Source organism: Gopherus flavomarginatus, chromosome 4 (genome assembly GCF_025201925.1).
Source record: "Gopherus flavomarginatus isolate rGopFla2 chromosome 4, rGopFla2.mat.asm, whole genome shotgun sequence".
Classification (NCBI taxonomy): Eukaryota; Metazoa; Chordata; order Testudines; family Testudinidae; genus Gopherus; species Gopherus flavomarginatus.
In genome coordinates, this window is record NC_066620.1 from 45,677,357 (window position 1) to 45,702,859 (window position 25,503).

At 40.1% G+C, this 25,503-nt stretch overlaps 2 protein-coding genes across 3 annotated transcripts in view; both read right to left on the minus strand.

The window, feature by feature from the left end:
* Positions 1–25,503, minus strand: part of LPGAT1 (lysophosphatidylglycerol acyltransferase 1) — a 947,911-nt gene that overhangs the window by 96,442 nt on the left and 825,966 nt on the right. The window lies entirely within an intron of this gene.
* The window catches only part of KCNH1 (potassium voltage-gated channel subfamily H member 1), a 334,033-nt gene that overhangs the window by 73,292 nt on the left and 235,238 nt on the right, over positions 1–25,503 (minus strand). The window lies entirely within an intron of this gene.

The following is a 25,503-nucleotide window of genomic DNA, read 5'->3' on the forward strand; positions in this document are numbered from 1 at the left end:
AGCACAGAAGTACTTTATATCTCTTTGACTGTAAAGGGTTAACAAGTTCAGTAAGCCTGGCTGTCACCTGACCAGAGGATCAATCAGAGGACAGGATACTTTCAAATCTTGAGGGAGGGAAGTTTGTGTGTGTGTGTGCTGTTAGTTTTTGGTTGTTGTTCACTCTGGGGGCTCAGAGGGACCAGACGTGCAACCAGGTTTCTCTCCAATCTCCCTGATACAGGTTCTTATAGATTCAAAATAGTGAGTATTAGGTGATAAGGCGAGTTAGGCTTATGTTTGTTTTCTTTATTTGCAAATGTGTATTTGGCTGAAAGGAGTTCAAACTGGTATTTTGCTGAAAAGATTCTAATTTGTACTGGTATACTTAGACTGGGAGAGTATTCCCAGTGTCTATAGCTGAAAGACCCTGTACCTATTCCATCTTAAATTTACAAGATAATTTTTACTGTTTTTTCTTTCTTTAATTAAAAGCTTTTCTTGTTTAAGAACCTGATTGTTTTTTTTATTCTGGTGAGACCCCAGGGGACTGGGTCTGGATTCACCAGGGAATTGGTGGGGAGAAAGGAGGGAAGAGGGAGAGAGAGACTGATTTCTCTCTGTGCCAGGATTACTTTCTCTTAGGAAGAGTCTGGGAGGGGGAAAGAGAAAGAGGGAGGAAGGTGAATTGTCCTCTCTGTTTTGTGATTCAAGGAGTTTGAATCACACAGTGATCTTCCAGGGTATCCCAGGGAGGGGAAGCCTGGGAGAGGCAACGGTGGGGGAAAGGGTTTACTTTCCTTGTGTTAAGATCCAGAGGGACTGGGTCTTGGGGGTCCCCAGGCAAGGTTTTGGGGGGACCAGAGTGTACCAGGTACTGGAATTCCTGGTTGGTGGCAGCGCTACAGGTACTAAGCTGGTAATTGAGCTTAGAGGAATTCATGCTGGTACCCCATCTTTTGGACGCTAAGGTTCAGAGTGGGGAATTGTACCATGACACCAAGTGCACAATTTTTGTAACCATATTTGAGATTACTGAGACAAGCTATTCTAAAGAAAATTGTCTAGTGCTTTTTTGCCACAGCTTGCCTACAAAACAGCTTGTTCTAAAGACTTCAGTGATGTTGGGGGTATGAAGTCCAGAAGACCAATTAGAGACACTCAAAAGAAATATGAAGAAAGGAGCTAAACAAAGAAAGTTGCTGTCTTGTGTCCTTTCTTCCCGCTAACAAGGGAACATCAATGTTTTGACACCAGTATTGCTAACTCCTCAGACTGGCTTAAAAAAAAAAATCACAAGATTTTCCTAAATAACCATTTTGGAGTTCTTGTTTGCCTTCTTGCTTTTGAGCCTTTAGGGTCCAACATTTTCAAGCTTTTTTTTACCCAACCAAGAGAGCCTGAAACTTCCTTTTTAAAAACAGTGATTTTCACATTAACTTAAGGAGGTGGGCCTTAAAAAACTCACCAAATATCGAGACATTGACACTTTAAAAAAAAAATCAAAAGAGTTGGCAACACTGCAATTCTTGACATTTTATTGTGTAATAAATGGGTAATACTGGGTCTCTTTCCTGAAGCCCAGCTCCTGGAATCATGTCCAACAGCTGAAGGGCATGGAAATGGGAACGCCTTGCAGGGCTAGGCTAGATAGAATATGGGGAGTAAAAGCTCTGCATCATTACGCTGATAGGAGTTCCCAGTGTTGTTCTTCAACCCTGGTTGCAGATGCTTATGCAGCTCCACAGACTATTTCTGATCTGCCGGGTTCCTGTCCCTGATGCCTAACTCCAGCAGGAGGGAGGAAGTGACAAGCCCTGCAGAGCTTAGGGAACACACCACAGTTTCTTCTTAAGCTCCTTTATTAACATATGGCATCATCATTATTTATGTGGATGTTTACTTGGTCCAGAGTTTAGCGTGACAGTGTGATATAGGCAGGGAAGGAGGCAAATACAAGGCCATCCAGGATCTAGAGAATCTGCATATAGACATCAAAGTCTGAGTATAGTGCTTGAAAAAATAAGTGAGAGAGAACATTTGTTTTGTTTCTTAATGGAAGCAAAAGGTATACATTTCTCAAACAGAAAATGTAAAAAAAAATTAAATAGAAAAGTCATTATAACCTTAAAACATGAATGACTCCAAGGTAACACCAAGGAAACTGCCTTGAAGTAGGTCTGCAGACGTATTACTGACCACTCCAGCAGTTTAACTAAGCCAGTCTTAAGTGCGTTTACAAAGGCAAATAACGTCACTGATGTAAAGATCTTTCAGAGTGAAGATATGCTTCTGCATGATGATCGGATTCTGTGCAGTGTTCACTTTTCAGTGTAACTTAGAGGCTAAAACATCAGCAATGACAGAGACAAATGGAGGAAGGAAGAGCAGTAATACAGGAAGAGCTTTATTGCTTATGTGCTGCTATTTTTTGGCTAGTTTGCAGTCCATTTGGCAGTGCCCAGATCAAATCAGATTTTCCTTCAAGTACTAATGAATTCTCTCTCTCTCACCACCCCCCCCCACACCCCTACCTAACAGGGGTTCCCAGTGTTGTTCTTCAAACCTGTCTGCAGCTGTTCACACCCCTTCCTCCTCCCATAGCTAAGTTAAAGGTGTCTGGTTTAAAGAAAACATCAAAATAAATGACTTTTGTTGTATTTTTGATTCCAAACTTTTTCCATTTTTGAGGGTGCCCAGTGAAACAACACCGTTTGTTGTTGTTGTTGTTTTTTTTTAACATATCTTGGCAAAAGCTATGACAAATGGCCATGCACACAAAGCAAAGGGCAGGAAACTTCAGTGCTGTTGATAAATGAACTCAATGAAGCCCTTGAAAACTGATGCAAACACTGAGCTCCTATATTAAACTGTAAAATTAATGGTTTAAAGGAAAAGCAGAGTGCTATAGGAGGTTAACTATCATGGTGAAGTATATTCTGAAAGGAAACAAATCCATTTTAACTAACACCAATGACTTCAGCTCTCAGGGAGGTAGTTAGCAGAGTTACTCTTCCCACCTCTCAAACATCATGCGATATTCCTCCCCACCAATAAAAAGCTCTTTCTTATCACAGTGTTGTACAGGCCATGAACAAAAGCCACATTTGTAATTTTGTACCTCCTCTTATATCTGGAACAAGCTCCCACTTCCCAAGCACCCTCTCTTTCTGCATCCAGAGCAGTCCTAGAATAAAGTCTAGAGTTATGGCAAATATCTGAGAAGAGAACACAAATTACTGCCACCCCGAGGCGCTAACACATTGGACACTAACAATTCATGAATGTTTTAAATATCTAGTTGTTTTATGAATTCACCAAAAAAAGGTGCCTGCTGCATCAAGCAACTTAAAGATAAAATAGACTTCTGTCAAGCATTACAGACCAATGTTTCCTGTGGGTAGTGATTAAGAAGCATGGATGGATGAAATCTGTCAGGGGGAAAGCACAACATTTTTAAACAATCAGGTACCCAAGTACTCAGCCCACTCTGGAGTCTGGCCAGATTTCTGGAAAGGTCTAGTTCACATCCTCAGCCTGAAAGATTAACACTAGAATTAGCATAGCCCCATACGTCACATTACATCAGTCAGTTACCACAATTGCTCCCATACTACACTGCTCATCACACTGCATTTACAACTCTTGTTGGGATGACAAAAGAAGGGAAATGAACAATACAGAAATCATGTTTCCCAGAGGTGGTCTCCTCGTGAATATGGTTGAAGTTCATTGGTGATGCAGGTAGGGGGTGATATGAAAGATGGCACAGAGGTGTTGGTGTGTGATGGAAAGAAAGGGACACTCAAGGTTGGAGTCACTGTCAGAATGGGAGGAAAAGGGGAGAATATGAAAGGAGACAAGGGTTGGTGCTCAGTGATGTAGGGTTAGTCATCCATGCCCATCACCCCAAAGCTGTACTACTGGAATGCCCTCTATTCATTCCAAATCTCCATCTGCTTCAGAACGCAGCTGCCTGTCTTCCAAGTGAGGTGGGACACTACAAGCACGCAGAACAGCCAAATTCAACTCTTTGCCTTGGCTTCCTTTTTCTCTTCTGGTTGCAGTTCAAGGTATTAGCAATGATTTGTAAAGACCTGAATGGTGTGGAACTCAGCTCAGTCACTATACACCATCACAGCAATTAACATCTGTTAGAAGGCTTCCAAATACTCCATAACAGGCAAAGGGGGTTTTTTCCACTTGAGGGCATTACAGTTGGAATTTGCTCCCTTGGCAGTCCACCAAAGCTCCAGTCTAACAACACTAAGACATTCTGATGTCACTTAGCTTTTGTCTGATTTTTGGTTTTATTATTCTTGAAAAAAAAAGTTGTAATTTTAATGTTACCCACTGTAAATGGGTTTAACGAATTCATTATTGTTTTAATTTAGTTACTAAGTGCTTAGCTACTATATTGTTAGAGGCTTTAAAATTAATAAATCAGTCAGCAGATAGTGAGTGGCCTTTTCATTTTAATATTGATGAGTTACATTCAGGTTTAATTAATTGCAAGTGTCAGAGCCTATCATTAGGCAAGTGATCATATTCGATATAATAAATACCTAACCAACGTCCATGAAAACACATTAATTGCTTTTATTATAAGCACTACGATTTACCCTTGAAGAAAAAGTATGTACAACATGATGCCTGCTACATTAGATTATTCTGAAACAAGTACAAAAGGAAACCTTTGTGTCAGGTCTTTTAAATTTCATTCTCTATGGTTTAATAATTCTACATTTTCCCTTAATGTTATCTCCCCACCACGCCCATATAAGCACTTCTGGTGGGAAATAGCAAATCATACAAATTGCCTATACAATCCTGGACAAGCAGTATGAAAAGTTGGCAAGAATTGCAATTAATATGCAATATAATGATAATTTAGGCGTGGCAACAAAACTCTATTTCATTCTGTTTGCACTGTAGACATTGAATCTTGATATATGTAATGTGCTCCTAGAAATAAATTGGGGTCCAAGGATAAGACAGCGTTCACATTTTTACTATGTGAAAGACCTTTTGAGGTCAGGGAGGGAGAGCGTTTTATGAACACAATAAAACCATCATAATTTAACCTCTCAAAACTAGAAGATAAAAGCATAGATTCCACCTCTTTCATAATGTGAGCAGATTTCTCAAAGACTAAATACTGCAAACAATAGACTGTCATGGAATGCAAATGTGATCACTAAGTGACACAGATCTGCCCTTTTTAAGCAGATACACTTGCGCTCTTGCAGTGTGCACTGGATTCTACACAAGTGAGGTCGGTGAGATCATAGGTGCCAACTTCTCCTGGTGCTGGTGAGTGCTTGCCCCTCCACCGCTGCCCTGCCCCCCATTCCAACCCCTTCCCCAAATCCCCACCCCAGCCCTGTCTCTGTCCCGCCTCCTCCACTAAGCATGCCACGTTCCCGCTCCTCTCCCCTCCTTCCCATAGCTTGTTACGCTGCGAAACAGCTGCTTCATGGTGGCAAGCACTGGGAGGAGAAGCGGGGACACGGTGCACTCAGGGGAGGAGGCAGAGAAGAGCTGGGGTGGGGAGCTTGGCTGCCGGTGGGTGCCCACCAATTTTTCCCCGTGGGTGCTCCAGCCACCCAAATAACCTGAGAGAACCTGCTTCAATGAAGAAATAAAACCCCTCCAGCCACACGCCCCTAGTTCTCACCTCCCACCCCACACAGGGTATCATCAACTATAACCTATACGTGATGGGGAACTCATCCTGAAAGAAATCTTTCCTGAACCCCCATGTCTGGTCTTCAAACAAACCCCCTGCCTCTCCAAACTTATCATCAGAAACAAGCTCCCCACAGGATACAACAACTCAAAGCAGCACAGACCCTGCCAGAACAACAGATACAAAACCTGCAGACCATGGGTCCTATACATGGCTATCATAACACGTGGAGTACCTCATCCAGTGCACTAAATGCCCCAATAACAACTACATCTGAGAAACCAGACAGTCTCTCGAATGAGCTTACACAGGAAAATGATAAAAGACAAAAATCACCCTGTCACTTGTGGGTGAACACTTCACAGAGCAATCACTCTATATTTGACCTATCAGTCCTCATCCTCAAAGGAAACCTGCACAACACTTTCAATAGATGAGCCTGGGAGCTTAAATTCATAACTCTGCTAGACACTAAAAATCATGGACTGAACAGAGACTGGATTTATTTCTTATTACAGCAGTCTGTAACCCAATAATCCACCTTTGTCCTATGATTGCAGAACTATTAACAGGCCACCCTACCTTGAATGGTCCCTTACAATATGTGCTCACTGCTTATGCTAGAAAATCTGCCCCATCTTGCATGTAGCTGGGATGCTCCGAGTACCTTTCTCAGACCTGAGAAAGAGCTCTGTGTGGCACAAAAGCCTGTCTATCTCACCTACAGAAGTTGGTCCAATAAAAGAAATTACCCCGCCCACCTTGTCTCACTGATCTTGGCTGTCAGTTACATTTACTCTTCCACATTGAGAAATCTTTTCAATCATCTCAAGAAAGTTGACATCTACTTCCATAACTCTCTCCTCTGTAAGCAAAGCAATACAAGCAAATCTTTAACATGATAGTTCCAGATACAAAAATGTCAATGTAATGTCAATGTGGTAATCTAGCAACAAACAAAAAAAAAAACCAAAAAAACACCCACTAACAAAAGACAGCCAAATCCCTAAAACAACATAAAAACAACCCACCAAGAACATTTATCTTTCTCCTCCCAAAGTCATTTGGCTTAAATTCTGCCTGTGTTACACCCTGGCAACCAAAATAATTTCAATGTAGTTGCACGAGTGTAACAGAGCAGAACTTGGCTTATTAGATGGATTGAAAAGAGCCAGAAGTCTGTTGAAAATTTGAGTTTTGTCAAAACAAAATTTTTGTGAAATAAATTCAACAATTTTTTTCATTTTTTGAAATTTTTTTTTAAAATAGAGCACACATTTTTCGATATCTTAAACATTTTCCATTTTAAATGGGGGAAAAATGCTTGCCTTCTCTCATAAAAAAAGGTTTTTCTGGGGGAAAAGTTATTTTAAAAAAAAGCTTAGAGTGGAAAAAATCATTTTTTTAAAGTGTAACTTTTCACTTTTAAAAGTAACATTTTCACTTTAATGTGTTAAATTAATGCTGTCGTGCTTTAGTGAAGATGCTATTATGCTGACAGGAGAGCTTCTCCCATCAGCAAAGTGAATCCACCTCCCCGAGAGAGGATAACTATGTCAACGAGAGACGTTCACCAGTCGACATAGTGCTGTTTACAGAGGGGGTGAGGTTGGTGGATTTTGCATGTCCCTGAGTGACATAGTTATACCAATTTGGGTCTGTAAGACCTGGCCTTACTTTCAGAAACAAACATTCTTTCACATCTTCTGTCCGTTTTCCAACTTGTGCTGGTTGAAAGACAATCTGACAGTGAGGAAAAGTAGCTTTTCCTCTGCCCCCGCTTCTTTAAAATGTATTTTCTTAATTATTTCCCAATGGGAAAAATTCAAACATGGATTATTTTTCCCTGTGAAAATGTCCATGAGGGGAAAAGGAGGAAATCATCCTTTCTAGTTAACTCTAGCATTGAGTATTTGCAGCAGGTCATGGGTTACAGCTCCACAGCAAACCTGATTTCAAATATTTGTTTATAAAGCATTAACTGCCAAAGAGGCGACCACTTTTAAAACAGTAGCACTTTTCCTCACAGAAGAAGTGTCAATTAACCTACAGTTTAGTAAAAGATTGGGTAGAAATAAAATTGGCTTGTGTGTTAAACGAAAGGTTTGATTTGAATCAGGTAGACACTTTGCACATTTTTGTAAGATCTTTGGGCTTGATCCTCTGTTCACTGACTTCAGTAGGAATGTAGCCACTGACTGGAGAGGGTGCAGCACCAGACCCTTGCTCAGGAAAGACGATGAGAGGTTTGGATCACAGCAAAAACAGATCAGGTCAAATTCATCCTTATTATAACTCCACCAAGGATTAATTCAGCCTATCTTGTTTCCCGCCAGTAATAGCTCTTATGAAGCAACTTCTTCAACTAAATTCTTCAGTTTAGTTCTATGGAATCCAAGTGTAGTGTTGCCCTAGGGAAACTGGTGAGAGATTTTAAATAACTGAACCAGTGCCTTAAGTCAATGAGAGCTTGTTTTAAGGACTGGTTCCTAAGTCAGTGCCACTGGAAACAGGTCCTCCTGCCAATCGCTCTGTGGGCAGGCAGAGAGTTGGTCAGCAGCAGTTAAGAAACAGACTGATAAGCTTTTCACAACTCTCAATGTAATACCTGGCAACGCAGAGGTCAGCTAATAAGCAAGGTTTGATGTTGAACCAACAGGAAGTGACAGCTTTAAAAATTTGGCTGCATTGTGAAAAACCAGACAGGTGGCAATGACCCCAGGGGGAAACACCTGCTCCACTATTGGTACACACTTGCCCGCAACACATTCTTGGCACCTGATAGATATAGACGTTAGCTCATGTTTACAATGCAGCCAAATGGGATATGACTGGCAGCAACACACACACAACAGAAAAGCAAAATAACTTCTGATCATAATAGTTATTGATCACAGCTTCTCATTAGAAGTAAACGAAAGAACTAAACACTAAAACCCAGCTAAATACTTTCAGCATGTGTGATGAGGGACCATATATTTGTCAAATATTCAACAACCACAGTATGGATCTGGGTTTCCGCTACGTTGGCTGTGCCACGTTTCATCCCTATCTTACATGGAAATAAAATCCAAGGCCTCAATGTAATTTTGATATGCTACAATAGATTTATAAATCGTACAGAGTAAAATGACAATAGTCCCACTTCAATTCCTCAGGAAGCCCCACTTCAGTTCATAGGAGCCGGAAAATATTGGGGACTTGCCTTCCCATTTATAGACCTGTTGAAATTAGAGATTTGAAAGAACAGTCGGATGAGCTAGTCCGTCTCCCAGTCAATGCAAGATTGTTTCTGACAGGGTATTCCCCAGTGCTCTTCTCAGTCTAATTTCACATGGCTCTCCACTTCTTTTGGGATGGAATTTCACAGACTAACACATTTCACCATTAGCAGCCCAGAATACTCTAGGAAATTCTTCCTTTTACTGAGCCCAGTACTAAGTAAATAAATAAATGAGCAAACCAGAAGGCAAAGGATTTTGCTTGCTTGAGGCCATACTGAAACATAGCAGGGCAGGGATCTCCATCCTCTGCAATTCATGAAGAGGCAGCTATCTGCTTATCTAGGTACTTATATGGCCCCCAACTGCTGAACATCTGAGTGTCTGCCCAGGGCCAGCTACAGCTGGTTATGTGCAGCTAAGAGGTGGCAGCCAATGAGGCCAACGTGCAGAGTTTGTTATCCACTCAATGCCACACCACCAACTAGTGAGCAACATGCTCATTTCCACACCTCTGCATTCCTCTGCAGAGATTTGAGGACGTTATTTCTATGGTACACAATGCAAGCATGTATGTTTCCAGACACATGAGTTCTCCAGAGCAATAACATTTCAGAATTTGGCCCATACCCTTTAAATGTTCCTTATTTAATTTCATCCTATTGCTCTTGCTTAACTCTCCTTGCACTATTTCAAACACCTCCCCTTTCTTGGTGTTTCTATTCCATTCGCCAATCTTTTGCTAGCTTTTCATGAAACCCGCTTGCTTTTCCCAATATTAGCAAAACAGATCTGATTCCATCTCAATGTGCACACCCATCCAGAGGCAATCTCCTCATCATAGGAGAGCTCTGTTGCCCATGACGCAAGGTGCAGTGAAAATGTTTGGCGAACATAGCTGGAAAAGGAATTCTATTACTTAAAAAAAAAAAATAAATCACATTGTTACATAAGGAAAGAACAGAAAAAATAGTAATACTCCTTTGATTTAAAAACAACAAGGTGCCTGCTTTGATACACCCACTCATCACTCATCACTGCATCCTTCTAATTTGAATCAGGGAAAGAATGCCTGTGAAGATCAGCAATGCAATGTAATTAACAAGCTAGATTAAAACAAATCCCTCTGCTTTCTCTACCCTGTTCAGTGATCTTGGTGTCATAACCCAGATTTGGACCTTAGCGTCCAAAATATGGGTGTTAGCATGAAAACCTTCAAGCTTAGTTACCAGCTTGGACCTGGTAATTGCTGCCACCAGCTAGGAATTATACAGTGCCTAGCTCACTGTGGTCTCCCCAAAACCTTCCCTGGGGGACCCCCAGACTCAGATGCCTTGAGTCTTACAACAAAGGGGAATAACCCCCTCCCCTTGTTTCCTTGTTACTTCCTTGCAGGCTCCCCTCCCTGGACGACCCTAGGAGATTCCCTGCTTTCAGTCCTGGAAACACAAGTACCGAGAGATCTAATCTCTCTTCCCCCCTCACCCAGAGGGTATGCAAAGTCAGGCTTAGTAAATCTAACACAAAGAGATTTTTCCCCCTGACTTCTTCCTCCCACCAATTCCCTGGTGAGCTGCAGACTCAATTCCCTGGAGTTCCCACTAAAGAAAAACTCCAACAGGTCTTAAAAAGAAAGCTTTATATAAAAAGAAAGAAAGGACATGAAATGGTCTTTGTATAAGGTGACAATCTACAGGGTCAATTGCTTAAAAGAAAAATGAATCAACAGCCTTATCCAAAAAGAATACAATTTAACACATTCCAGCAACTACACACATGTAAATACAAAAGAAAACAATATAAACCTATTGTCTTACTATCCTTGTACTTACAACTTGGAAACAGAAGATTAGAAAGCCAGGAGATAGAAAAATCACTCTCAGAGCCGAGAGGGTCAGACCCAAGACAAAGAACTCACACCTAAAACTTCCCTCCACCCAGATTTGAAAAAGTCTTGTTTCCTGATTGGTCCTCTGGTCAGGTGTTGGGTTCCCTATGTTAATCCTTTACAGGTAAAAGAACATTAACCCTTAGCTATCTGTTTATGACACTTGGACACTATTGCTAGGTGACATTATGCCTACACTTTAACTAGACATACTTTGGGTTTTGTTTACAGTGAGTAAAATAATAAAAGCATAAAACTAGAGACAAGAGTAGGCTACAAGAGTAATTTTCTTCCTTCCAGCTGGTGTACAGATTACCTTTGGCCTCTTACTTGCTTAATTATTTGAATTTAATTGCTGTCTATTGAGCTGAAAGCTGGTACATTTTCACAGTATTTCTGAAATGTGTGTCCAGAATCTGGTTAAAAAAATAAATGCACAAATAAATAGATAAAAAGCAAAATGGGATCTGACTTTGTACTCACATCTGTTTTGAAAACATGAAATATGTGGTGTGTGAAAAATAAAATATGCTTCAAGTGCTTCAGCTGAGGGACAGCTTGCCTATCCTAGGATGCTGTCTACACTATAGCAGGGAACAATATTAATGTAATATGGGGAACTGAGGCTGATGCCCAGAGAGGCTAAGTGACTTGCCAAAGGTTACACAGGATACCTGCAGCAGAGAAGGGATTTAAATCCAGGTATCCTGAGTCCCAGGCTAGCGCCTAAACCACCTGTTCATCCTTCCTCTTCAAACCCTCTTGCTCCTTCCCTGGATTCTTCTTGCTTCTCTTTTCTGTCCCCTCAACCTCTCCCCCTCCTTCACCAGTAACACAACCTCTCTGGCCCTCTATTCACCACTGGATCTGTGCATATGAACAAAGGGCAGTACACCACACATAGGGACAAATTTCAAAAATATGGTGGGCACGTAAGTTGAGTCAAAACAATGTGCTGACATAGGCACAAACATGTTCTGAGCACATGAGCGTGCACACTTCTCCAGTTGCTAGTGCACAAATTTACCATAGCCCCCTATTTCTGAAAATGTCCCACTTGTTAGATGTTACCCTGCTTTTAAACCCCTTACTCTAAGCAATTTATCTTGTTCCATATCATCTTGTTCCATAGTACCAATTTATCACTTGTCAGAAATCTGAAAATCTTGGTTAGATCATTTTACATTCTTCCCTCCTCTAGAGAGAATCTCTAGCTTTACTTTGCGATACATATGCTAAAAACCAAGCACCATCCCAGGCTGTGCCATCTCCAGAGTGATAATATCCTTCTCGATTCTAGATGCCTACTAAAAGCTGCAACTTCTTTTGATTTGTTGTCTGATTGTTGATTTCTCCCCCCAAAGACTCCAGCTTGCCATTTTTATTGCAGCCATGCACTGGGTTGAAAGACTTGAGGATTTTTTTTCCAAAGAAAACTTTTAAAATTACTTTTCTAATAAGTCCATCCCTCCAGCTACTTAAACATTTTGTCGCTCTTCTGAGCTTCCTTCAATTTATCTACCAATATCTTTAGTAATTAGGTGTCCAGAACTAAATGTAATATTCCAGCTGCATTCAAACCAGTGTTATACAAGAGAGACAATTATCTCCCTGTTTCACAATATGTTACCTCTGCACACACAACCCCAAATAATTTCTGGTTGCAAATATTCCTTGCTTATTGAAATTTCTCACACACACACACCCCCTAAAGAGAGAGGATACAAATTTATATTTGTTCCAGATGAATTATACTTTTCACTGTATTATCTGTGTATTTGGATGTTCCTTAATACTTATGTTCCACGAACTGCTCTACAATATCTTACAGTTTACCAGAAAGCCTTTCTTCAAATAATGGTGGTATATTTGCTACATGAGGTCCTTAAAAATCTGACTTATCAAAGAGACTCCGAAAAGCATAAAAAAAAAACATTTCCATTCAGTTTCTCTTAGGTTTTGTGTATGCATATTATGTAGAGCAGGTAGACTGAACGTAATTATAATGCACAGTCTTTTCAAAATCATTTCTCCCCTATACCATAAATGGAAATATGATCCTTGCGCCTATCAGTTCTCTACATTTTTCTTCTCTGTAAAGAATGTTAACTGCTTAGCCAGTTTCATTTGTTTCCCCTAAGTCCCTTCCATCATTTTTATTGCCTCAGTTTTGACTCTTACCCTGTGTTTACTGCAAACAGGATCCACACACATCAAGTCTAATACGACTGTGTCACTAAATGAAAAAATGCTCCCTAACTTCAATCTTCTTTATTGCAACAATAATCATAATTAATCCTCCTACTTATCACATCCCTGTAAGGCAGGTGATAGTATTATTCCCATTTTACGTGTGGGTAAACTGACCAACCTTTTCAAAGGTGACCTCTGATTTGGGGCATTGATTTTTAAAGTGTCTGGCTTGAGACATGTATGGCTTCATCTGCAGAAGTGCGGAGCACTCCCAGGTGAAGCTGGGTTAAATTTTTCAGCCAAAACTTTTTTCTTAGAAAAATGCAGATCTGGGTCAATCAAAAAATTTCATGAATTTGAGTCAATTTCAGTAAAGTATTTCAGTAAAACAAAAATTAACAAAAAAATTCCAAATAAGTAAAAACATTTAATATTAACATTGTTAAAACCAAATGTTTCAATTTGAAGGATTCAAAGGACATTTTGTCTAGAATTTTCCTTCAATTTTATTTTAAAACCTGCTTAAATACACCCAAGACCAAAATGTTTTTGTTTAACCAAATCATTTTTTAAATTTCAATTCATCAACAATGTGAAAAAAAATTGTTCTCAAGTTAACCTGAAATTTTGTTTATTATTATTATTATCATTAATTATTATTATTATTATTATTATTTTAAAATGCCAGTACACCAAAAATTCTTTCATCTGCACAGGTCTGTTCTTAGCTCCTCTGAAAATTAGGCCCAAAGTGTGTTAGTACCCACAGATTGAGACACCCAGAATCAGCGGTATCTTTAAAATGTTGGCTTGAATGATTTCCCTGAAGTCATTAAGATCATGTATCAGTAACACAGGGTGGACTGATTGTACTAGACTAATTTCATAGGCATGTCCAGAAGACCCTCGTAGATTTTCAACTGTGTGTGGAAATAAACGAAGCACCATTTTTAGAAAGTTGTTCACAAATTTGGCCTTAGAATCATGACTCAACCTCAAGAAAAGAGCGAAGTCACATGATATTTTGTCAGCCATTTCACTTCTCTGCAGACTGTTTTGCAAAGGCCCCTGATTGGCCAGAATTATTCTTTTGGTGTTCCGTGGCTGCCTTCCACATTTTGAAAACACTGTTATTTGTACTCAAAGGGGAATCAGTCCATAAAACTCCCACTGAGGTATTCAGTAGAAACACTTGCTGATAGCTTGAGTGGCATACTTGTGCTGAGCAGGACCTTGAAATATTTCCAGATATAGCATTATAAAAACGAGAAAGTGTTCAAGTAACACCAAAAATGATTGCAAATATTAACTCTTGGAACTGATAAAAGGTTAAAGGGATATACTCCACTTTAAGATTGCATGTTGTAAACAAATTTCTTTATCTCTGTCACTAATAAATACCTAAATTATTACATGTGAAAGAATGTTTACATTTCTTTGGCCTCCAATTTTTCTCAGTCTGGGTAGTGAAAAAATCAGTGAAATTTTCACTTTTTTGTCCATTTCGCTTTCAAGTTCTTAGTGTTGTGATGTTTGTCTTTCAAACACTGCAGGGGAATGTCTAGTTAAAAACAACTGCTTTCACTTTTCTTTGGATTTTTTAGCCTTTAATTCCTGAAAGCATTTAAGCATGTGCTTATTTCCATCCCTTTCCTGCACTAAAGTATGGGCTTACCATTAAGTGCATTCTGAAGCCTCATTTATGGCAATGGGAAACATTTTCAAATCAATAGACTAGGATGTCAGTACAGTTAACATTTACTGCCTCCTGAAGACGGATGCTTTACTGAATTGGGGCATTAATTTACAGAAACTTTGCTATTGGTCTAAGGTTTGTATAAAAGCTTTTTTTTTAGGGTAGACCAGGCCATTGAGATGATTTTCAAAATGTATTCCTATGGGTGACATGTCAAAATACAACACACAAGTTTGCAACAATTTAAATAGAAAACTCCTGATTCGTTCAGGCACATTGAATAACTGCATGCCCACAGTTCTGGTAACAAGGTGCACAGTTACATCCAAACTGTGCAAATCTGTGAGAGTGAAAGGGAGTACAGTACATTATTGTGGTTGCACCTTTCCTGGGTTTGAAATTTTTCTTCAAATTGTGAATCAAGTTTTAATGAGGTTTTGTGTTTCTAATTATTTTGGTGCAATAGTTAGAACATATGAATGACCATTATGGGTCAGACCAAAGTTCCATCAGCCCAGTATCCTGTCTTCAGACAGTTGCCAATGCCAGGTGCCCCAGAGGGAATGAACAGAACAGGTAATCGTCAAGTAATCCATCCCCTATCGCCCATTCCCAGCTCCTGGCAAACAAACACGATCCCTGCCCATTCTGACTAATAGACAGATTGACTTATCCAGTTCTTTTTTGAACCCTTTTATAGTCTTGGCCTTCCCAACATCCTCTGGTAAGGAGTTCCACAGGTTGACTGACTCTGCGTCATGTGAAAAAACACTTCCTTTTGTTTGTTTTAAATCTGCTGCCTATTAATTTCATTTTGTGACCCCTAGTTCTTGTGTTATGAAGAGGAATAAATAACATTTCCTTATTTACTTTCTCCTCACCATTCATGATTTTATAGACCTCTATCATATCCTCCCTTAATCCTCTCTTTTCCAAGCTGAAAACTCCCTCCAGTCTTATTAATCTCACCTCAGATGGAAGCTGTTCCATACCCCTAATCATTTTGGTTGACTTTTTCTGAACCTTTTCCAATTCCCATATATATGTTTTATAAGATGGGGTGACAACATCTGCATGCTATATTCAAGATGTGGGCATATCATGGATTTATATAGAGGCAATATGATATTTTCTATCTTATTATCTATCCCTTTCTTAATGATTCCCAACATTCTGTTAGCGTTTTTTGACTGCCACTGCACATTGAATGGATGTTTTCAGAGAACTATCAACAATGACTTCAAGATCTCTTTCTTGAGTAGTAGCAGCTAATTTAGACTCCAACAATTTATAAGTATAGATGAGAATAAGTTTTCCAAGGTGCATGACTTTGCATTTATCAACACTGAATTTCATCTGCCATTTTGTTGCCCTGTCACCCAGTTTTGTGAGATCCTTTTGCAGTTCTTCACAGTCTGCTTGGGACTTAACTATGTTGAGTAGTTTTGTATCATCTGCAAATTTTGCCACCTCATTGTTTACCCTTTTTTCCAGATCATTTATTAATATGTTGAACAGCATTGGTGCCAGTACAGACCCCTGGTGGACACCACTATTTACCTCTCTCCATTCTGAAAACTGACCATTTATTCCTACTCATTGTTTCCTATCTTTTAACCAGTTAACAGTCCAGGACAGGACCTTCCCACTTATCCCATGACAGCTTACTTTGCTTAAGAGCCTTTGGTGAGGGACCTTGTCAAAGGCTTTCTGAAAATCTAAGTACACTATATCCACTGAATCCTCCTTGTCCACATGCTTGTGGACCCCCTCAAAGAATTCTAGTAGATTGGGGAGGCATGATTTCCCTTCACAAAAGTTGACTCTTCCCCAACAAATTATGTTAATCTATGTGTCTAACAATTCTGTTCTTTATTATAGTTTCAACCAGTTTGCCCGGTATTGAAGTCAAGTTTACCAGCCTTTATTTGCCAGGGTCACCTCTGGAGCTCATTTTAAAAATTGGTTTTACATTAGCTATCCTCCAGTCATTTAGTACAGACTCTGATTTAAATGATAGGTTACAGACTACAGTTGGTAGTTCTGCAATTTCACATTTGTTTTCCTTCAGAACTTTTGGGTCCCGGTGACTTATTACTATTTAGTTTATCAGTTTGTCCCAAAAACTCCTCAAACAACACCTCAATCTGGGACAGATCCTTAGATTTGCCACCTAAAAATAATGGCTCAGGTTTAAGAATCTCCCTCACATCTTCAGCTGTGAAGATCGATGCCAAGAATTCGTTTAGTTTCTCCGCAATGGCCTTATCATCCTTGAGTGCTCCTTTAGCATCTTGATTGTCCAGTGGCCCCACTGGTTGTTTAACGGGCTTTCTGCTTCTGATGTACTTAAAAAAAATTTCTATTACTTTTTGAATCTTTGGCTAGCTGTTCTTCAAATTTTTTTTGGCGCTCCTATTTATATTTTTACACTTCACTTGCCAGAGTTTATGCTGCCTTCTATTTTCCTCACTAGGATTTAACTTCCACTTTTTAACGGATGCCTTTTTGCCTCTCGCTGCTTCTTTTACTTTGTTGTTCAGCCCCTTTTTTGGTGCTGTATGTTTTTTTAATTTGGGATATACATTTAAGTTGAGGCTCTATTATGATGTCTTTAAAAAGTTTCCACGCAGCTTGCAGGGATTTCGTTTTTGGCACTGTACCTTTTAATTTCTGTTTAACTTCCTCATTTCTGTGTAGTTCCATTTTCTGAAATTAAATGCTACCATGGTGGGCTGCTGTGGTGTTTTTCCCACCACAGAGAAGTTAAATTTAATTATATTTTGGTCACTATTACCAAGTGATCCAGCCACATTCATTTCTTGGACCAGATCCTGTGCTCCGCTAAGGACTAAATCAAGAATTGGCTCTCTCTTGTGGGTTCCAGGACTAGCTGCTCTAAGAAGCAGTCATTTACAGTGTCAAGAAACTTCATCTTTGCATCCCATCCTGGGGTGACATACACCCCGTCAACATGGGGATAGTTGAAATTCCCCAGTGAGTTTATTTTTACAGCCTCTCTGATCTCCTGAGCATTTCATAGTCACTACCACCATTCTGGTCAGGTGGTCAGTAATATATCCCTATTGCTATATTCTTATTTTTTGAGCATGGATTTACTATCCATAGAGATTCCATGGGACAGTTTGGTTCATTTAAGATTTTTACTTCATTTGATTATATGCTTTCTTTCATATATAGAGCCACTCTGTGATGTCTATTAAATCAATATCTTCATTTATTACAAGGCACTCCATTTCCATATTTAGACTTCTAACATTTGTATACAAGCACTTAAATTGTCACTTTTTAACTGTCTGCCATTACATGATGTAGTTGAATGGGACTCTCTTTCATTTGACTGTTTGTCATCAGATCTACCCGCATTTTATCATCTTCCATCTTCCAAATATAATCCTCTGTTCAAACCACGTGCTCCTCTGCAGCAGTCAGCTTTCCCCCAGCCCTTAGTTTAAAAACTGCTCTACAACCTTTTTAATGTTAAGTGCCAGCAGTCTGGTTCAATTTTGGTTTAGGTGAAGCCCGTCCTTCCTGTATAGGTTCCCCCTTTCCCAAAAGTTTTCCCAGTTCCTAATAAATCTAAACCCCTCTTCCCTACAGCATCATCTCATCCACACATTGAGATCCTGCAGTTCTGCCTGTCTAACTGGCCCTGCGTGTGGAACTGGAAGCATTTCAGAGACTGCTACCATGGAGGAAAGTTGTACACAATTTACTTCACTTAACTGTCTAAATATTGCACTCACTAATCAGCCACACAGACCTGTGATCCACTTTGGATTCAGAGAATAAAGGAGTTCACATAGTTCATTTAAGAATGCGAGCAGAAGAAAAAGCACAAAAATGGGATTTAGTGCGTGAAATACTGTCCCTCTGCACAGCATAGATTAGGCCTTTTGAATAGTTTTGGAGAGGGGAAAAAAGCAGCCAAAACCAGGGAATTTAGGGTTAATAGATACACTTTATCTTGGTCTGTGGCATAGTATATAGCACATCTTGTTGTAGAAGCTTGAGATTCAAATGTGGTGAAGCATATTAATGATATTATTCAGAAAAAGCAAGAAACAGCAGGTCTCTCCGAGTTCTTGGGGCTGTAAACTGCTTACTGGGAAGCCTCATAGCAGGAGTCACAAAAAATTCTGTGGATCTTTTTAAGGAGTTGTGAAGTCTCCTATTCATTCTTAATGGGACACTTGCAAGTTCTAGAGAAGGCCCAAAAGTCCTGCAAATTTGCTCATAGTCTCCCAAACTTTCCCATGAGTGTCTTTCTTTGCTCCATTGTACTGCATTGTCTGTAGTTAATCACAGCAAGATTTCAGAGGAAAGCAACATGTGGGCAAAGTTCACGAGACACCACAGTTTGTGCTACAATGAAGAAGCACAATAATATGATAGAAGAATGGTATGTGACCCCATAAAGGAAAATTCAACTAGATGTCACTATGGTAGCGTGACAGTGAAATGCAGTGGAAGAGAATAAGACTACTCCAGCTGATGTACAGAGAAATTGAGGAACAGTTACAAGAAGGATATTTGTATCCTTGGTCTCTAGGATAAGGCGGCTCAGGGGATATGCATCTCCCTGATAACTGACAACTCCTGCCGACAAGTGTTTTCTGGGCACACCTACAACCCTCCCAGTGTGAAGACAATGCCATAAAGGAGAGCAAGTAGATAAGAGGAACTTGCCTATGTCATTATGCCTAAGAATGAATGGGAGACCCACAAAACCTCATGAAGGCCCCCAGGCGTTCCTCTAGGTAATTTAAATATTTGGGCTTACAGTCCAATGACAAGGATTCAAAAAAGAAGGAGAACATGCTGATGGAAAGGCATGGCAACATAATGGGCACAGGAGGCTTCAGAGCTATATGTCAAAGGATGAAGCCAAATCGCCATGACTTTGCAAGCAAAGAATGGAATTAAGCTACAGTCCTCCACTCTTAGACACTCCATACTGAGATAACTGATGGTAACGTAAGTCATAAATCCAAAGCTGAAAGAGTGAGTGCAGAAAGAAGTAAAGGCCAATTATCTCAGTACAGAGCTCTCTAGCAAAGAAGATTATTATGATTAGAGCAGGACATTATGAGATTTTTCTGTAATTTGAGATTTTAAGTGACAGCTTTTAGTGGTATGTCACTATGGGAATAATACCATGTAAAAAAACAGAAGCAGAACACTAGCTTAATCTGCATATTTCTATTTTAAATCAGTGTTACAGCTTGCTGGAAGCTCCACTTGACGGGAAGGTTCTCACTAGGATTTTGCTCATAATGTGCAAATGCTCAATCCTAAGTAGTGCTGGAAAGGAAGGATGGTCTTGTCATTGAGGAACTGGACTAGGAATCAAGATAGCTGGGTTCGGTTACTGGCTCTGACACAGACTGTCTGCCTGACCTTGAGCTACTCACTAAAGGCCAGATTTACAAAAGTATTTAGGTGCCCAAAGTTGCAGAGGGAGCCTTTGTAAATCCCACTAGGCACCAAAAGAGATTAGTCACCTAGCTCCCACTGACTTCCATCAAGAATTAAGCACCTAATCTGGTTAGGTGCTTTTGTTAATCCAATAGGGGCCTACCTGCATCTGTAGATGCCTAAATACCTTTGTACACCTGGCCATTAGTATCCATGCCTCAGTTACCTACCTTTACAATGGGGATAATATTTCCTCTCCCCCAGTCTTTGTCCATCTTCCTTATTTTTTAAACTCTGAGACAGATCCTGTCTGTTTCTAATCCTGGACAGTGAACAACAAAATGCAGCCCCCAAATCTCAGCTGGGCTTCTTAGTGTTACCAAAATACAAATAATAAATCATCACCATCACCCCTGCCCTCAACTCCCATTGAAACCACTGGGAATAAAGAATGTTCAGCATCTCAGAGATAGACGGCATCTCACAGGATCGGATTCTTAAAGTGGATTCTAAAACTGGACAAAGAGGTGTATGGACAGAAAAGTAGCTATGGAAAACTGACACCATTCCCCTTGACATCTTTCCACTTGGCTCTTTGCTTCACATCTGCTCATTTTAGTGACTAAAACACATTTATTCTGTTGGCAGCTGTGCGAGTGACTGGTAATCCAAGTAACCCCTTCTACCAACTCTAGTTGACTAGGAATCTCTGTCCCATCCTGGAAAATGATGATCTAGCCTCTCTCACATTTTAGCTGCACTACTGCAATGCAATATACTTTGTCATGAAACCTTCAGAGCTCGGGAAACTCCATCTGGGACTGAACACTACTGTACATCTCCTCAGCAACACGGGCTACCACAAACACATCAGACCTGTCCTCTACACTCTACATAGTCTTCCCATAGAATATCAAATTAGGTTCAAGGTCTCAGGCCTTATCGTCAAGGAGCTCAATGGACAGGGCAGAGGACATTTCAAAGATCAACTAAGATCTTTTAAGACTGTAGTTGACAACTTCTCTTCTCTGGCACAGTGGCACTTCAGTAAGGATAAAGCTCATCTGTGCAGGAGGCAAGGCTTTCTCGGGGTCCACTGGGAGACTGGAATGAACTCCCACAGAAACAAAGGGCTAACACAAATCTCCCCACCAGCTGCCCCATATACAAGGTCCATTTTTGACCTTATTCTCCAATATAAAAACATATCGCTCTTTGTATATTACAAAAAAAAAAAATCCAAAGCACTCCCCTGCACACACTCCCCCTGGGGAGAGGATGAGAGAAACACTCAACAGATGTTAGTTATGTTGCTTCATGTAGTACGGGAAGGCATTTGGGTCATGAGCGCAGTATAAGAACCTATTCAGAATAGAATAGAATTCTGGATTCTGTTAAGCCTCTTGCATCGTCAAATTTGTCAGCTAAAACCTAATAGCAGAAACTTTATTAGTGGTAATGGAAGAGGTAGAGAGAATCTAACTCGACTTTTGATCCCAGATAGAGTCTGCAGGGCTGACAAATACAAAAACCCCTCTTTTTCTTGGTAAAGGGAGCATATTTGAAATGAAGGTATCGAAAGATAATATAAGAAGACACCCACTATTATTTTTGCTTTGAGTAGAATCATTTTCAAGAAATAATATACAAGAGGCAATGTACTTGTGGAAGGTTATAGCATTCTTTGAGTGCAGCAAAACTAGCCCCCTGAAAAAACAGCACTTTGTGAATTTTGCTTCACTTATGAAAATCTGATTTATTCTTTCAGGGGTTGGGGAAATGGGCTGACATGCCCGGGCACTGCTAAGATCCCTATCACATAGTTAATAATATACAGAAAAGCCCATTTCTGGCCATAGTTCTAAAGCCATTTCACAAAAACTGCTTACTGATGAGATCTCATGGAAAGAACTGAATAAATGTCTCATTCTACCCTTGAAAGGTGGGATGTCTAATAGGGAGCAATAAGAATGATAACGTGTTCCCATGATTAAAGTTACAATTGCAGATCATGAAAGATGAGCTATTTTAGTGGGAAAAGGCAAGTCAGAGAAGACTTCAAAGTGATTTACCGGAATTTTCTATCATTTAATTAATAACACTGATATAGAAGAAACTTACACAAGAGATGAAAAGAAGGGCATAAAGATTAAAGAACTATTGGGAGGAAGATGGAGAAGAGAGAAATTAAGAAAAGAAAAAAAGACATAGCTGGATGTAATGAATTAAAAAAGTACCAGGATTGCTGCAGAAGATGAGACATGTCAGTCCTTCCCAAAGACAGCTAGAAATTTCTACATCCAGAGCATAGAGGACTGTGAGGGGAATACAAGTATTGGAAGGAAATGGGGAGAAAGAATAGGGGAATAATTGGAGGCATTTTCCTGTTCCACTCTGCTTTGCCAGTAGGTGTCACAGCAGCCAATGTTATTGTTGTACATATAGTCGTGGGTTACATGATTAGCTATCTACTTTAGAGAAAGCCACTAGTGCATATGTAATACGTAAAATAAATGAGGGTTAATACAAAGTCTATAGTCTTTTGTGTTGCTTTGTGTAAAGTATTTTAAGGATTCTTAAAGGGCTTGGAAAACATGCAAAGCAAACAGATTGCCAGTGAATATTAGCAAACACAGCCCCTCTTATACCTACACTTGGGGTTTTTGTCAGGCATTAAATAATGTATGCTGGCAATGGGTAAAAAGAAAAGACGCTTATTACCTACTCTTCTGATTGTATTACTGGAAGCTTAATTGGCATCAGTGAGTCTGGTATGTTCCTGAATGTGTCTGACACCATGAACTACAGTTACTAAATGCAACATTGTCTGCAATGCTAATAGAAAATGCACACAGTATGGTGCCTGTAAAATAAACAATTTAAGTGCAATTTATGACAGAATATTTTCAGTTTCTTTAAAGCTACTCTACAGCACTAACATATTTGAAAGAGTTTCTTGATTTACCTTCCCCCTATCTTCCTTTTCACAACAGCCTCTTACATTCCAGTAACTAAAACTTTGGGCCATATGCTTCCCGACCCTTAATCAGCAGTAAGGAGAGCAGTCAGGGTACAATCATGATTAGAAGTGGCAGAGAAGAAGTCAAGTGCATGGTGGTCTCTCCTGTCGTTAGCTTCCTCTATGTTAAAGCTCAGCTCTGCAGAAATATGGAAATCATAGCTAGAAAGGAGGTGGAGTGACCTTATGTAGCATTTTCCTCTGGAATATATTGTAATTTCTCATGTAATTTCCAGTGTATGTTTCTGTGCACTCAGCAACACTAGCCCCTCCTCCAGCCTCCACCCACCCTGCAACTCCGGAGAGGGGCGGCACTTTCACGTATTCGGCGGCAATTCGGCGGAGGGTCCCTCACTCCCGCTCGGTGCGAAGAACCGCCCACTGAATTGCCACAGATCACAATCGCAGCTTTTTTTAATTTTTGGCTGCTTGGGGCAGCCAAACCCCTGGAGCCGGCCTTGACTATGGGGTTTGAGTGCTTGGTGGAAAGGGAAGTCAGCCAGTGGCAACACAGCATCTGTGTTACCAATGCTGGGGCCCCCGACTCTGCCCAAAGACAGTCTGAAGGCAAAGGGGTACACCTATAGGCTCCAAGATTGTGGGGACCTCTTCTATTTTGTGGCTCCCCATACTACCCAAGAAATTCTGGCCAATCATTCCCTCCTGTTCCACACATCGATGCCCATTATGAGGAAACGATAAAGCAAATGAGTGGCTCCTCAAAAGCCACACAAGTGTAGGGCTCAGTGCTTGTCTTTTGAACATTTCCCTCCAACCTAGTGTTAAGGGCAGTGCATCTGACCCTAGGCCAAACCAACCTACAGCCTACCTGGCACATCTGCCATTGACTTTATGGCAAACACTTTGACAACTCCCTCTGCAATTTTCATATCCTGCTATTTTCTGTAATTTACCTCAATCTGATCAGTCAAGAAGGGCTTGGACATTTGCAGCAGGTTATTCCACTTCGAGGAGAGGAGCAATTGCATGTAAAAACTAAAGCTATTTCTTCCTAATCTATTTTTACTTACAGTATGGTCACAGTCCTGATTTACTGTTATAAACAATGATGAACAACCACCACCACCACTTAGACACAATTAGAACTCCAGCAAACCCCATACTCTTAAGTCTCCAGCCAATTTCTTTCACACAAACTGCCCAACAAGACTCGCGCTGTTGCTCAGAATGTCAGGTACTCAGCTATCTGGGGGTTGCCTGGCTTACCCAAAAGGGATCTATTTTATCTTAATTTGAAAGGAACTTCTGCTTGTGAATCAATAAGATGGAAAACTAATACTCTGTAGATTTAAGCACTGAGTTGTTAGGACCAAAGCACACAGGGGTGGGGGCAGCTGAAATGCCACTTAGTTGAAAGCATTTATTATTTTGGGGACTTTAGCAATTTTGTTACACAACAGTGATAGCCCTTAGAAACTGGCCAATTATATAGTTAAGATAAGGTTACCCCGGTAACTGCAGCGTTCTCTTGTATCCACCTTGCACTTATTACTTGAAATACCTTGAATACTACAAACAGTGACGTTTGCCAACTACAGATATATATTTAGTTGGCTAAGGCAAGTAACTAACTTATTTTTTTAAAGGTCACCATTGCAGTTAGTATACTTGTATTATTTAAATCTGTAAAACATTTTGATACAATTTCCTTGTAAGATGTTGTACAAAAAGTGTATTATAGCATTGTTGAGGGACCTAAATGATCTTTCACTATGACATCTAGGACAGCAATGAATTTTGAGTGTGCTAACCATCTCTGGAGGTGATGCCACTGGGACACTGTATAAAAAGGGAATTGACCATCTGTACTATTGTTGTTACCAATGTTACACAATTATGATAAATCTTCTACAAAGCATGCCTTGTAAGGTGTCACTGGAAAAGTTGTAATCTGCTAAGTGTTATCCTGTTGAAATGTCTGTAACACCATAGTGTTTAAAGTTATGAAAATTTGCTGTATGCTTGTTACTAAAGCAGACAGCAACAAGACAGACTGACATCAAGACTAGCCAGCCAGGTGTTCATGGACTATTAAGGAGGATCAGCTCTTCCAGTGGGCCCCTCCGGAGGAAGCATCATAAAGGACATGGACAATGGATGCCCATGACTCAGCAGGGCAGGTAGAACATGTGATCCATGACTCCATGTTTGAGCCAGTATTTTTCCATGTACATGGACTGAGGAGACCATGACATCTCCTCCTTGCCTCTTTCCTACTCCACATCTCTGGACTGTGATTTCTAACAAAAGGGAGCTTTGAATAATGCACCGAGGACTCCAAACTTTTGGATGTAAACAGAGAGACTTATTACAAACTGGCAGATTTAACATCAGTGCTATTATCCTGATCTATAGACA